The 16,322-nt window shown below is 35.2% G+C and overlaps 1 protein-coding gene across 6 annotated transcripts in view; it reads right to left on the reverse strand.

Annotated features, from left to right (window-relative positions):
- The window catches only part of NCOA1 (nuclear receptor coactivator 1), a 290,014-nt gene that overhangs the window by 204,466 nt on the left and 69,226 nt on the right, over window positions 1-16,322 (reverse strand). For all 6 annotated transcript variants that reach the window (XM_078349811.1, XM_078349815.1, XM_078349814.1 and 3 more), the window contains one exon: window positions 11,066-11,178. The gene's annotated coding sequence lies outside the window, so the exon portion shown is untranslated. The remainder of the gene's footprint in view (window positions 1-11,065; window positions 11,179-16,322) is intronic.

Raw genomic sequence — 16,322 nt, forward strand, 5'->3', positions numbered from 1 at the left:
TGGGTAGTATGGTCATTTTGACAATATTAACTCTTTGTTAATCCGTGATATGTTTCCCTTTTTTGTATGTTCTCTTCAATTTACTTCATCAGTGTTTTGTAGTTCTTATTGAAGAGATCTTTCACCTCCTTAAATTTATTCCTAGGTAGGGTTTTTTTTTAGTTATTGTAAATAGAATTGCTTTCTTTTCCTGCTAATTGATTATTAATGTATAGAAATGCTACTAATTTTTATATCTTGATTTTGTACCCTACAGCTTTACTGAATTCGTTTATCAATTTTAAAACTGATAAGTGGAGTTCCTACGTTTTCCTATATATAAAATCATGTCATCTGCAAACAGAGACAATTTGACTTCCTCTTTTCCAATTTAGATGCCCTCATTTCTTTCTATTGCCTATTTGCTCTGGCTAAGACTTCCAGTACTATGTTGAATAAGAGTGATGAAAGTGGGCATCCTTGTCTTATTTCTTTTCTTAAAGGAAAAGCTTTCAACTTTTCCCCATTCAGTATAATGTTAGCCGTGGGTCTATCATATATGACCTTTAACTGTACTGAGATATATTCCTTCTATGTTTAACTTGTTGAGAGATTTAGCATGAAGGGTTGCTAAATTTTATCAAATGATTTTTTCTGCACCTATTGGGATGATTATATGGTTTTTGTACTTCATTCTGTTGATGTGATGAATCACTTTTATTGATTTGCATATGTTGAACCATCCCTAGGATAAATCCCACATAATCATGGTGTATAATCTTTTTGATGGGCTGTTGGATTCAGTTTGCTCGTATTTCATTGAAGATTTCTGCACCTGTGTTCATCAGGAATATTGGCCTGTAGTTTTCTGTTTTTGTTATATATCCTGACCTTGGAGGTGAAGAAGCTGGCAGCCCAAAAAACCCCATAGGCCCAGTTTGCCCCTAAAACCAACCAGTCAAACAAATTAAAATTCTGTTATCTCTAGGCAAAGAATAAGGAAAGACACAATCCACACAAAGGCCATTATACCTAGCCAAACATCATCAAAAACAAAAGAAAAAAAACAACTCTGCGCCTATAGGTCCCACCCCAACCAGCAAAGGTGAAGTAGGGAGCCTAGAAGTCTGCTATCCTCTGGCTGTAATAGGGCACTCAAATCTCCCTGCACCGGTGATGTCAGAGAAGGCCAGTCCCTGCCATGTGATAATGAGACCTCCTTTTCCACAGTGTCTGTGAAGACCACATGGAGAGCTTGGACCTTCCCCTGGTAGTAACAAGGTACCCTTCTCCCTGTCTACCACAGGCTATTTTTAGAGAAGCCTAGTAGTAAGTCAGGCCTTTCACCATCACACAGTAAAGAGGCTATCCCCCTGTGGTGGATATGTGGGGAATAATGACTTATTCCTGCCCCTTCCGGTCAGGGAGAAATCAATGGGGGCCGGAGCTCCCATCCATGACCAGCAATAACAAAGAATCTCCCCAATAACAAAGAATCTCCCCCTAAACTGAGTGTCAAGGGAGGCAAAGTAGAGAACCTAGACTTGTATCCCCACAGGAAAGTAATGAGGCACAGCAGTCCCTCCTTCTCATGCTGGGGTAGGGCCAGAGGAAGCCAACTAAATCAGAACATTTAAATAATTCCCAGAGTGTTAGCCCTTAACACCAAAAATGTCCAGGTATCAAATAAAAATCACTCATCATACCAAGATCCAGGAATATCTCAAACAGAATGAAAAAAGACAATCCACAGATGCCAATACTAAGATGACGGAGGCGTTAAAATTATCTGAAAAGCATTTTTAAGCAGCCATCATAAAAATGACTCAAGGAGCCACTACAGATATACTTGAAACAACAAAATAATTGAGAGTCTCAAAAACAAAGAAAGATACAAAGCACATACTGCAAAGAAAGAAAAGATACAAAGAAAAACCAAATGGAAATTTCAGAACTGAAAAATATAATAGCTGAAACAAAAGATGTAATGGATGGATGTAATAGTAGAATGGAAGAGACAGAGAAAATAGTCACTGAACTAGAAGAAAGAACAATAGATACTGTCCAGTCTATTTTTTTTTTTGAGACGAATTTTCACTCTTGTTACCCAGGCTGGAGTGCAATGGTGCAATCTCGGCTCACCGCAACCTCCGCCTCCTGGGTTCAGGCAATTCTCCTGCCTCAGCCTCCTGAGTAGCTGGGATTACAGGCATGCACCACCATGCCCAGCTAATTTTTTGCATTTTTAGTAGAGATGGGGTTTCACCATGTTGACCAGCATGGTCTCGATCTCTTGACCTCGTAATTCACCCGCCTCGGCCTCCCAAAGTGCTGGGATTACAGGCGTGAGCCACCACGCCCAGCACTATCCAGTCTAAACAACAGAGAGAAAATAGCCTGAAAACAAATAATTAGAGCCTCAAGACCTGTGTGACTGTAACAAAAGATCTATCTTCTGCCACGGAGTCCAACAAGGAGAGAAGAAAGTGGGCAGGGCTAAAAAAGTGCTCTAAGAAATAAAACCAAGTAACTTTCCATGTTTGGCAAAACACATAAATTTATAGATTCAAGAAGATAAGTAAACCATAAACAGGATAAACCCAAAGCAATCCACATTAAGGCATATCATAGTTAAACTTCTGAAAGCTAAAGACACAGAAAATGTAATAAAAACAGTAAGAGAGAAAATGATAATTTATTTATCTATCAGGGAAGATAATTCAAATGACAGCAGACATCTCATCAGAAACAAAGGAGCAATGAAAGAAGAGGCACGACATTTTGTACTGAAGTCCACACCTGATCATCTGTATCTATTTTTGCATCTGTTTTTTCTCTTGTTCCTAACTCTTGGCATGCCTGGAATCTGGGGACTCAATGTCAAACACTGTATCATTAAAAATTATAAAGGATGTGAATGTTATCTTCAATTCAAGAGTTTTTTTTACTTTCTGGTTGGCAGTGGGAGCTAATCCAATCAGAGATCAAGCTAACTTGAAGCTTGTTTTCAATCTTATTAAGACCTAGTCTACTTCTGTTTCACTCTTACTGCTAGGATGCAGTTGTTCAACCTAGGGTGCTTACTAGGATGCCTCTATCCCTAGCACCATGAAACTGCTGAAAACTTTGCTGAGCTTCTCAGTTTGTCAGCAGTCACTTTCTGCTTAACTTTACTGACTATTGGTTTGTGTTGCTTACTAAGCTGTGACAATTCTGAAGGAAAACATGGCTCAGACTTCTAGGCTCACTTCTCTGTGACTGTCTTAGCCACTCAAGCTCTAGCTACCTCAGTAACCATGAACTAACTCCAACAGTCTCTCACCGAGATTTGGGGACTCCTGGTTTAACTAAACTCCCTGAGAAAACCTGTCTTACATGGCAAAGGTGGATTAATTCCTTGAATTATATAGCTCTTCCTACGTCAAACTCTGTTGAAAAAGCATCAGTGACTTCTCATATAGAACAATAAAGTCCCACCTCGTTAGCTAATTCTGCAAGTCCACTCAGAATTCTGTCCTTATCTATGCCTAATCTCCTGCCTTATTCTCCAGTCAATCCCTACTGTCAGGTCTTTCCTCAGGCAAATCTCTCTTCCTGGAGTAGGACTCCCAACTTCTGGCTCCCAGGAGAATCCATATCCTACTAAACTTGCAAACCCCAGTTCAAATTCCTCTAAAAACTCATCAACCAACTTGTTCCCCATCTCCCTTACTCATTAAGGTATTTGAGAACAGGTTCTATATATGCATGTTTTAAATTCTTTTTTAACTCAACATTATTCTATTGTTCATTTTAAAAAGTACCACTAATAATTTGTCAGTACCCACCATATGCCAAGTTTTTCTAAACCCTGGTTTTACAGCAGAGAACAAAAAGGATACAGTCCCTGTTGTCACAGTGCTTACACTTATATGTAATGGATATGAACTATTCAGGTATTAATTTAGCATAATGCATCAAAAATTTCCCTGTAGACCAATTAGGTTGTCTTCAGTTTTTAACTATGATGAGTAATAGCACTGTAAATGCAGCTCTAATATAGCTTTTGAAATTCATTTTATTTACTTAGGGTCAATTCCCAAGAGTAAGATCATTAATCCATGGCCTTAGATATGTTTATGGCTTTAAGATATATACTACTGGCTGGGCATGGTGGCTCACGCCTGTAATCCCAGCACTTTGGGAAGCCAAAGCTGGTGGATCACGAGATTAGAAGATAGAGACCATCCTGGCTAACACAGTGAAACCCCATCTCTACTAAAAATACAAAAAACTTAGCCAGGTATGGTGGCACACACCTGTAGTCCCAGCTACTTGGGAAGCAGAGGCAGGAGGATCACTTGAACCAGGGAGGCAATGGTGCAGTGAGCTGAGATCAAGCCACTGCACTCCAGCCTGAATGACAGAGCAAGACTCTGTCTCAAAAAAAAAAAAGATATATACTACCATACTACCTTTCAAATGAGCTGTTCCAATTCCAAAAGCAATGAACACTTGATTCCCTATGGAATTCCTTAGTATGGTTACTCAATAAGTATAAAAAAAAGTTATTCACTATTGTTTCTAATTACTAATGAGGTAATAACTCTAACTTATGAGCTAATGGGCATGTCTGCCCTTTATTAATGTAGTTATTGAAATCTTAGTGTTATAAATATTTTCATAATACAGTAATCATGTAAGGTCATATTTGTGTTTCCACTTTGTTATTTTTCTTTTTAGTTTTAATTGTAGTGGGTTTGTTCAAACAGATGTGCTTAATTTTTACAATCACTTCTTCACAGTTTTCTTACATTAGAAGATTACTATTCTTTTTACGGTTTCACTAGTTTTTCCATTTTAAAAAGGTCAACCATAACATTTGCATATGAAAAGGCTCTACAGGAACTTTCCTAACTGCTATCTGATCATCGCAAAACTTATTAAACAATTCTACCACTGACAGATTTTATGCTTGTTCATTGTATTCTAAATTACTAAACTAGATTTTCTCAATACTAAAGATATTTGTTTTTCTTAAAATAATATTTTCAGGTTTCTGAAACTAGAAGTACCGGAATTAAAATTTTAAAAAATTTGCCAGTAGCCAGGCAAAAGAATAAGTTGTGAGTTATGTCACTGCCTACCCACGTGTAAACCTATGGAAAATACATTCCCAAAGAAGGTATCTGTCTCTGCAACTATGACCACAGCTGAGTTAACTTCAAAGCTAAACTCAGATGCAGTTGAATTTTAACTTAAATTTGAAGGGATAACTTGCTTAAAAATGTTTTCAGAAAGACTGAACCATGACAAAGCACAGAAATAAAAAGCTATTGTGATATAAAAGTTGTCTACTGCAAGTCAAGTAAGGGCAATTAAAGGCAGTAAAAGTTGCACAATCTCTCAAAACAGATCATTGAATTATCAGAGCTGCAAGACACTGGTGTGACCAATTTACATATTACAAAGTACTATCACCTAAGTGCTGGAGATCAATCTGTCAAAAGTTTCCAGCTGACTCAAAAAGGAAGCTATTTAATTCACAGCTTATCTATAGAAAAACTGAAACCATGAGTTTAGCCAAAAAGAAAATCAGTTAAATTCTACACATTTCCCATATGACTCAAAATTATACTGTCAATCATAATGTGTAAAGAGACCAAGAAAGCAAGCACAGGTAAGGAAAAGCGGCATGTCCGAATTTGTAAGACAATCAGACTCAATCTTATTTTTCCCAAAAAGGTGAGGTAGAAGTTATATGGATAAATGTATATTTCTGTCAGTAAACCTTTAAGGATTTAAAAAATAAACTTAATGTTTCTTTTTTCATGAAATTATATAAAATCTGTGGTATATGTCACAATTAATAGTGTTCGAATTGAGAAAATGCACTTTATGTATATGTGTCTACATTTATTTGGTTACTAATTTATTCACTCATTAATTTGAGTAAAGCAATTAGAAAAACAGATAACAAAACTAAAGATATAATGCATGCAGATCAAACACTTCCAAGAGCCTAAACATTACTATGATGCAGAAAAATAGATAAGGAAAATATAATCCGGCTGAAAAATGACAACCAGTTAGACAAACTAGCAACTAACAGAGACAAACAAACAAAAAACAGGTAAAATTAAAAGTAAATACCAGCAAACAGAAAGAGCTGAGAAAAAGCAAATAAGTATGGGTCTTACTTTAGTTAAAAATACTAAGAACTTATTTAAACTATGTGGTAGTTGACCAAGACTCCGAATACCATAATTCTTGATCAGCCACCCTACTACTGCAGTAGGTTCCAGACAGTGAAAGTGAGAGGGGAATGCATGAGATGAAATCATCTGTTTATCATCATCAAACAGTTTGGACCATAGTTACTGGTAAGTCAAACACCTGAAACACTGAGATCAAGCAAACTTCATATGCAGTCTATACAGAATGTGAGATGAACTTAGGCCCACATCTTAATCCACAGAAAAAGGAGGAGGACAAGTTAATCAAGAATTTCTACAAATAGCCATGATGGAGTAACAGATATTAGATTTGTTCTCCCAGCTTATACTACCAGAAAACTGGATAAAACAGATGAAACAATGGTTTTTAGATATTGGACAACAGTCAGAGCAGAGTGGGGTCCCTGAGAAAGGGTGAAAAAATGATGTCAGTCCTATATTTGCCTGACCTCACACCCTTGAAGCAGTTTACAAGATGCAGTGCACAGAAGGGAGATGGGGCTTAAACAGAGCCTCACAGTCTCAAAGAGTTGAGGTCACAAAGATTGACACCAAGTGGGGCCAAGAAAGCCAGAATTTGTGGACTAGCCTAACAGAGACAAAGAAACTACATACAGAGACAGTGCCTTCGAGACATGCAAAAGGGTTCCTGCAAGCTGCTGGTAGAGTGCTGATATGTCCTTTGTGGAAGGAAAACACCTGAGGTTGGAGAAAGGACTACCAAACAAAAAAAAATCCACACAAAAGGCCAAAGAATTTCTGAAACTCATACAAGGCTATGAATACTCTGTATTCCAACAGAGTAGCATGAAAAGACCTCCTAATACATGAAACATCATGTAAAATCCTCAGAAGGGAATCAGCTTCTAAATTAGCTCTAGGAGAAAAGTCTACTCACTGCTCCAGACTTACCCTATGAAAGCTTCCTTAAAACAAAGCAAAACTCAAAGGGCGTCAAAAAAACTTAGCTGCATGCCAAAATCAGTCCAACATTACTTAAAGGAATGGCTTCTTTATACAAAATCAAGCATCTAATAACAGAAAATTCACAATGTTTGACAATCAAAATTTACCAGATATGTAAATATTTACCAGAATAACAAATCAATAAAAACAGACACAGAGCTGACAGAGACAGAGAGCTTGGCAAACAGAGAGGCTAAAAGAGCTATTATCCATAATCTCAATACACTCAAGAAAGCAGAGAAAGCCATGGTAGTACTGAGCACAGAAGTGCAAGATTTTTTTGGCACAATTGGAGCTTCTAGAAATTAAAAATACAGTATCTGTCCAGGCCCAGCTCTTGGCCTCAGCATGGCCTCCTCTTAGGCCCAGATCCTAAAAAAAAAAAAAAAAAAATACAATATCTGAAATGAAAAATACACTGCCTAGAACTGACAGCAGATTTAACAGTTAACTTGAAGATACAGCAATAGAAAATGTCCATAATGAAGCACAAAGGAAAAAAATACAAAAATAATGGAAGTGAGTATCACTGATTTGTAGCAACATACAAACAAGCTAAGATAAATGTAACTGAGGTCCAAAAAAGAGGAAAAAAATGATAAAAAAACATATTTGAAGAAATAATAAGAATATTTTTTTCGATGCTGTCAAAACCAGAAATCTACAGATCCATAGAGGCTCAATAAAATCCAAGCAGGATAAACAAAGAAAACCACACCAACAATTATCATAATCAAGTTGTTGAAAACCAGTGATTAGGGGTGAAAAATGTTAAAGACTTCTAGAGGAGGAAAAAGATTATGTACAGAAAAACAAAGGTATGCATGACAGCAAGCTTCTCATCAGAAATCATACAAATAAGAAAACAATGGAGCAAGATTGGAAAGGGTGAAAAGCCTGTCAACGGCAAATTCTGTACCCTGTTAAAATATATTTCAAAATTAAGGTGGAAATGTTTTTAGACAAAAGTTGAGAAAAATCCATTACCAGCAGATTATGCACTTAAATGATTTTTAGGCAGAAGAAAAAGAATATCAGATCAAAATTCTGATTTACACAAAGGAGAGTGCCAGCAATGGTTAATATGTTAATAGATATAAAAGATAGCTTTACGTTTTAACTTTCTGGGTTTATTTCCTTTCTCAATTGTTTTAATTTTAAGAAAAACCTGTGCTTAAAATAGAAACTAAAAAAAAGCAGTAACCCCCGTCCCCACGAAGAATTTTACTCTGCTGAACCATTAAGAGAGTCATACTGATTTTATAACATTAATTGGGCATATTTCCACCTTTTTTATAATCTCTAAAATAGTTCTTACCATAGGAATCATATGTTCTTTGAAAACTAAAAAGAATTAACTGGAAAAAGTTGGTTCTGGAACTAGTTGGATGTAGCCCCAGACCAACTGTTCTTAAATCAGTTTGGGTGTCTCATAATTCATTTTAAATAAATCAGCTTAGAGTTAATAAATAGTATTTGCTTATAACTTTTAAAATATCTTTTCTATTCTTATATCCCCTTTATAAACTTAATTTTGGTTTTCTATCTTTTCCTTGGTAAGATTTACCAGATATTTTTCTGTTTTGTCTTTCAACCCTAAGAAATAGCTTTGAGATTTTTCATTTCTGTGGTTTCTGTTTTTAATTCACCAATTTCTGCTTTCATCTTATTAATATCTTCCCTTTCTCCTAGGCATTTATCTTGTTGAGTCTGTTTTACTAAATTCTAAAGTTTAGTGCTTAGTACATTTATTTTACTCATCAACAGTGAATTTAATGAAGACTACTAATCTACTTCTAAGCACAGTATGAGTCTTGGCCTGAATCTCATTTCAGGTGCTAAATGACCAGTTATTGTATATTTGATCTCCTGTTTAACCCTGTATTTATTTAAGCAAATTTTCTGTTTGATTTTTCCAAGTGGTTAAAGTGGTACATTTTAAACTTCTGTTGTAATCAGAGAATGGACATACGTAGTTTCAGCTTTTCTGGAACTTACTGAGGTTTACCTTTGTAGTTTAATCTAAAATTGATTTTTTAAAATGTTGCATTAATTGGAAAACTGGAAAAATCGACTTAATCCCAAATTTCAATAAAAGCTTCATAAGTAACTTAATAAACCCCAGATCATTAATGCAGGTTTTACACTACATTTATTCAGGCTTACAATTTTTACTAGCATTAAATGCATCCATATGCTATGAAGATTAAGGACAGAGAGTCTCAATTTTGCACCTAATCTAATTCTGTGTTTACTAGGCTTGTAAAGGTCAAGCAAAGAGTGTTTCTTAATAATGTGAGAAATTTCTAATTTCAAGAAATGTCAAAAATTCTCAAAAACATTAATAGCTATTCAGTAACTTATTCAATAACCACCTAAATGGTTATTGGGACAGTATCTGAAAATATATATAAAATACCTAACACAGCGCTTGATATACAATGATCATTAAATACTAGCTATTTTCTTATTATATTTTCGTTTTTCTCATATCACCTTTCTTTCTCTTAAATTCACTTTATCTCACATTCTGTATAGACCACATTAACTATGCCTCCTCATTTAAGATCATCTTTAGAGCAATAAACATTTCAATGTCTTCACCAAATAACTGATAACAACAGTTAAACTGAGCACTTTTCAACTATTCTTCCTCTTGCAGATCCACCTTTTGGCTTCCAGAGCATCCAGATTTCGTTGAGGAACATTTCATTTCTCAAAGTTTTCATGATGAGATAGGAGAGTGGGTTGCTGTCATACACACTGATTCTTCAAAATATATGTTTTATCTCTTATGGGCCCCCAAAAGCAAATCCTCTTCTTTAACACAGTCAAGTAATTGGTGATGCAATTTCAATAGCTATGCCACTGAATAATTACAACTGGTCTTTGGAAAATGAAAGGTCTTCAGTTTCCAAATATTTTAACATCATTTTCAAAAATATAATTGGTATGTTAAAAGGTTGCTTCAGTATACTGCTATATAAAAGAATAGGTGCATCTGGGTGGAGTGAGGGTGCTGATGGAACACAGAAAAATACCACGACTTTTAACTAGCTATCCCAGGACTTCAGAGAGTCACTTTCCATAACCTTCATGAAAAAGTTATCTGTAATTGTGACCCTTCTCTCATACGAATGAAACCAAAAGTTTTCTTTCTTACTAGAGCTTATGTGCCTCCTTTAATGAAATATAGTATTTTACTATGCCATAATGTCCTTTGCAGTTGGCTAAAGAGGAACCAAAAAACTCAAGAAGTTGGAACAAGTCACATTTTCCCTAAATCAATCCCACTTAACCCTCTAATAAACAAATATTCTTTTGGAAACCAACTCAGTCAGCAATCTTTCTCAAACCTAGAGCCTATTATTAAAACGTTCCTTGCAGAGAACACAGAGATTACTCATTAAACCACCCTAACACATTATCAAGTTTTACCCACCTGTCCCAGGCCTAGGACTTCTTAAAGTGACTAAGCTATATTCTGCCCTCCCCATTTCAAAAGTAACCTAAAGAATAAAGAACCATTTTTGAACAAAAGTGTGAAGTACTTGTCTCTTAAGCCAAAAAGCACATTTACTAGATACATATTATGTGCTAAACTGTGTACTAAGTGCTTTGCCTAATGTTATCTCATGTAATCTATGTAAAATCAAGCAGGAGGTTATTACATAACAGGTGTAGGAGTTAAGGGGAGGAAGGAGTAATTTTATCTAAGTATCAAAAAGAAATTCAGCATGTAATACCAATAAAATCAAGCAATTGAAAGTAAAATGAGCCATGAATGGGCTGCTTACAGATCAGGAGAGAAATAAAACAGAAAAACATTAAACACTGTTATAATACACTTGATCCTTTGGTTTCTGGATACACACGAAGCTAATTCTTAGTCTCTTAGTAAGTACCTTGTATTTGTAAAGGAGCAAAGTCAGCTGGACTCTGGATTCCCTAAGTATTAAGAAAACTTCCGAAATCAAAATTATAATCTGGTCTTTAAAAGCTGAACTCTCCCAGCACACTAAGACAAACAAAAGAAATAAAAGGTTTAAGGACTGGAGTAGAGGAATTAAAAATAAAAAGTTATAAAGAGAAACAGAAAAACTAGAGAAGCACAGACTCTAGGGCTAGAATGTCTGAATACAAATCCCAGCTCTAAAACATACCACCTGGGTAACCTTTGTAAGTTAATGTCTACTTCATTGATGTTCTTGTGAGGATCTAATACATTAATATGTATAAAGTGCTGAGAATAGAGCCTGGTACATAGTAAGCACTATACAGTAAAACTGTCCCTTGCAGGCAATAGGATTTTCTATATAGTACACTCAACAGACTCAAGAAATTATTAGAAATAAGAATCAGCAGGTTGATAAATATACATAATTCAACTCTATTTTTTGACCTCTTTCCTATGGAATTTTTCAAAAAAGTTTAGCAAATATTATCATGAATTACTCCCACCCCCTCACTCATGTACTGTCCCCCAAATCACAAGTGTCTAGCTGCATGATCAATTAATGGCCAATCTTACTTAATCCTCACCCACAACCACCCTGTACTCCAGATAGTAATGAATGGGGAACCCAGGCATATCTTTCATTACATCAATATTTCATTATGTATCGCTAAAAGATAAGGGCTTTTAAAAAATATATAACTATATTATCTCACCTAAAAATTAACAATAATTCTTTAATATCAAATACCTTGTCAGTATTAAAATCTCCCTCTTTCATAAATGTTTATTAAAATCTGGACTCAAGTCCAGTCATTCCTGTTAATCTACAGTTTCCTCCTCCATTTCTCTTTTTTGTCTCTACAATTTGTTTGTTGAAAAAAAACAAGTCATATGTCTCTAGGAGTTCTCTATAACCTATATTTGGCTAACTGCATTCTCATGGTATCATTTAATGTGTTTCTATGTCTTCTATGTTTCCTGTAAACTGGTAGTTAGAGCTAGAGACTTGATCAAATTGGGGTTCAACTTTTTTGGCAAGAATACTTCAAGGGTAGCACTGCAAACTTTCATTAAGAGAAAGTTAATGTCTGTTTCTTCCTGTGTTGTTAGCAGCCACTCATGATCTTTGCTTAGGTCCAGGAATTCATTACAAAATGGTGATGTTTTATTCTATCTGACAAAAGAAACTTCCTCTCAGCAACTATTTGGTTGCTCAAGTATAGTTGGCTCCTTAGCATACTCTGAAGAAAACTAATGAGTTTTTAAAGTATCACTAAAAACTCATGGATTTAAACATATTTGATGTGATTAGACTGCGGTTAATGCTTACTGATGCTCAAATGGTCTCATTTTCTTTGGCCAACCAAAGCCCATTCAATTATGCACCTCAGTTGACTGTCACAACCCTGCTAGTGTTTGATAACTTCACTGTAAGATGTTCAAACCCCCACATCTGGAATCAGATTGAACCATAAACCAGTTTTCATATTCAGCTGGTTTCTTTCTTGTTCTTTATTTTTATTTATTTTTTTTGAAAAGTCAAAAAATATAATATACTGAATCCTTCATTACACTTGAGAAAACATTTTTGTGTTGATTAAATTTTTTAAAATATTTGTATTTTTATTTTTTAATTATTTTATATATATTTTATTGCATTTTAGGTTCTGGGGTACATGTGCAGAATATGCAGGATTGTTGCACAGGTACATACATGGCAATGTAGTTTTCTGCCTCCATCCCCATCAACTATATCTGGCATTTCTCCCCATATCATCCCTCCTCAGCTCCCTACCCCCACACTGTCCCTCCGCTAGGCACCCCCAACAGACCCCAGTGTGTGATGCTCCCCTTCCTGTGTCCATGTGTTCTCATTATTCAACACCCGCCTATGAGTGAGAACATGTGGTGTTTGATTTTCTGTTCTTGTGTCAGTTTGCTGAGAATGATGGTTTCAAGATTCATCCACATCCCTACAAAGGACACAAACTCATCATTTTTTATGGCTGCATAGTATTCCATGGTGTATATGTGTCATATTTTCCTTGTCCAGTCTATCATCAATGGGCATTTGGGTTGGCTCCAGGTCTTTGTTATTGTAAACAGTGCTGCAATGAATATACGTGTGCCTGTGTCTTTATAAAAGAACGATTATAATCCTTTGGATGTACACCCAGTAATGGGATTGCTGGGTCAAATGGAATTTGTATTTCTAGGTCCTTGAGTAATCGCCACACTGTCTTCCACAATGGTTGAACTAATTTACACTCCCACCAACTGTGTAAGAGTGTTCCTATTTCTCCACATCCTCTCCAGCATCTGTTGTCTCCAGATTTTTTAATGTATGCCATTCTAACTGGCATGAGATGGTATCTCAATGTGGTTTTGATTTTCATTTCTCTAATGACCAGTGATGAAGAATGTTTTTTCATATGTTTGTTGGCTTCATAAATGTCTTCTTTTGAAAAGTGTCTGTTCATATCCTTTGTCCACTTTTGAATGGGTTTATTTTTGTCTTGTAAATCAGTTTTAGTTCTTTGTAGATTCTGGATATTAGCCCTTTGTCATATGGGTAGATTGCAAAAATTTTTGCCCATTCTGTTGGTTGCCAGTTCACTCTAACTCTTGTTCTTTATTTTTACTAAATTAAAAATCTCTAATAATAAATAATAAATCAGTGGCATTATATAGACTGGATATAATTGAACATGAACCCAGAAATCATATAGCAAGATTTCTCACTGATTTCTAATATGAGCATTCCTTTGAATGCAAAAAAAAAAAATTTTTTTTAAGTATATATCACTTAAAGCTGGAAATTAAGTGCTTCAACCTGAGAAATTGAAAAAAAGATTCCTAATCTACTTTCTGCTTGCATTTCGACTCTGGAAAGTATTTCTTCATGTTCTATTTCAAAATTTGGATGTATTTTTTAGACATGTATAATACAAATTCTTTTTTAAAAAAATTAATAAAACCATCAAGTTTGGCGATGTGGTCAAACTCTCAGAAATTAAATTATTTTGCACCATAATTCAGACTTTTGCAAAATCCTCATATTTCATCCTTAACATTGAAACTCATGGTATCATGAATACAAAGTTGTAAGTTCAGACTATTTGAAATACCACAGGTATTAGCAAGTTATGTCCCTTGAAATCACAGAAATGATAACAGCAGCAAGTATTTATCTCATTCTACTAAAAAACTAATTAACAAACATGTAAGCCCTTTCCTGCTATAGCTAGCATATCACTATGAAAAAGCAAAATACTATTGCTGCTATTTTGTCATAAAACTCTGAAAATAGATGACTTAAGTGGCCAAAACTGCTCACATTCACAAGTTTTACTATTCAACACTAAATCATGATAAAAAGTCACATTACTAAATGCCATTCTTCTCTCTGAAGAAAGTGGTATATGAATTGATACCCTGCTGCAACTTCTTTTACTTAAAAAGCAAGTAGACCATTTCCTGCAGCTATAGTTGTTGATGCTTTGATCAGAAGGAAACAATGCAACTTTTCTAGGCTGTAATGGCTTAAAAACACAACCAACCAACAACAAAACATAAAACTCTTCTGCTATAGTGGTTTTTCAGTGACAAACAACAACACACCTGTATCAGGCATGTCCTCTGTACATCAGTGCTTTCATCTAGCTGAAAAACAAAATATTCACTGGCATGTGCACATGACAGTAATTGCTTTTCCAGATGGTATGTCTTTGATAAGGGATTTGTGCCAAAAGCTCATTTTACTTTCTCTCCAAGCATAATATTTGCTATTAACTTTCAAACTGGTTTTACAAGCTTCTCAATAGTAGTGAGTAGACCTGTTTTTTGCTATGAAAAGGATACCTCTGAATGATAGAGTAATGTGGTCCTCTCTGTCTTAGCAACAACATTCATTAATTTCACACTAAAAAGCAGAATGTTTCATTATTTTACACACATTTCATTCTTCATCACCTCTAAAACTTAATTATTACAGAAAAGGAAACTAAGAAATATTAATTCTCCCAAGGTAGCATGAAAGTAAAGCTTCTGCTCTTTCCATCATAGCATGGAAAAAACTGTAGCAGAGAATATCCATTCCCTTTATATAATTTGCCAAAATTTGTTTTCAAATGTTTTTCTGAATCCAGACAAAACATTTTTAAAAGGTATCATTTTAACTTAATGTAAACTGTAATCCAGGATATATAACCTTGCAAATATTCCAGGGCCTTACCTTGCCGTCTCAAGTGCTGACTGTTTTGCTCTTATCCCCCAGAACAACAAAATCCCATACTCTTTAAGTTTGAAGTTCAAAAGTATTATATAACTCTTCCAAGCACAAATTTGTGAGATTTTCACTTTTCCTCATTTTCAAAATAGAAAATGACAACTATGAATAGGGGCTATCATACTGTGAACATTTGAAAAACAATGGGGAGATATGAGAAATTGATAAATGGCCAGGTGCAGTGGCTCATGCCTATAATCCCAGCACTTTGGGAGGCCATGGCAGGTAGATCACCTAAGGTCAGGAGTTCAAGAACAGCCTGGCCAATATGGTGAAACCCCATCTTTACTAAAAATATAAAAATTAGCCAGGTATGGTCATGCACACCTGTAATCCCAGCTACTGAGGAGGCTGAGGCAAGAGAATCGCTTGAACCCAGAAGGCAGAGGTTGTAGTAAGTCAAGATCATGCCACTGTACACTCGAGTCTGGGCAACAGAGTAAGACTCTGTCTTAAAAAAAGAAACTGATAAGTAATAAATTCCTAATTTAAAAATGTAAGCAACCTAATTTAGGCTATGTGGCACTTTTATACAACCAAATAGCAAATTCAATTGATGAGAACTTCCTGTTCCCTAATCTTTACTTTTGTTAAGGTCTGAATTATTCTGAAGTTACAGAATAATTTATATTCTTCCCCATATCTAGAATCATTCTTTGCAAAGCTTGTAACATTATTAGGAACATTTAATTAGGAACATTAAAGTCCATTAATGTTCCTAAGTGAAAGTAAGAAGAAAAGATATACCTTAGAAAAACAAGTAAAATGACTCTGGTACTAAGACAAATTATATATTTAGTCATCATTACTATTTGAGTTCAAATGACATCAAGAAAACAAAGAAAAGTACAAAACATCTACAAGTTGCCAGAGAAGTGTTAAAACTTATCATCAAAGTAACCTCTTTTTCATCTGC

The sequence above is a fragment of the Callithrix jacchus genome, chromosome 14, assembly GCF_049354715.1.
Source record: "Callithrix jacchus isolate 240 chromosome 14, calJac240_pri, whole genome shotgun sequence".
Classification (NCBI taxonomy): domain Eukaryota; kingdom Metazoa; phylum Chordata; class Mammalia; order Primates; family Cebidae; genus Callithrix; species Callithrix jacchus.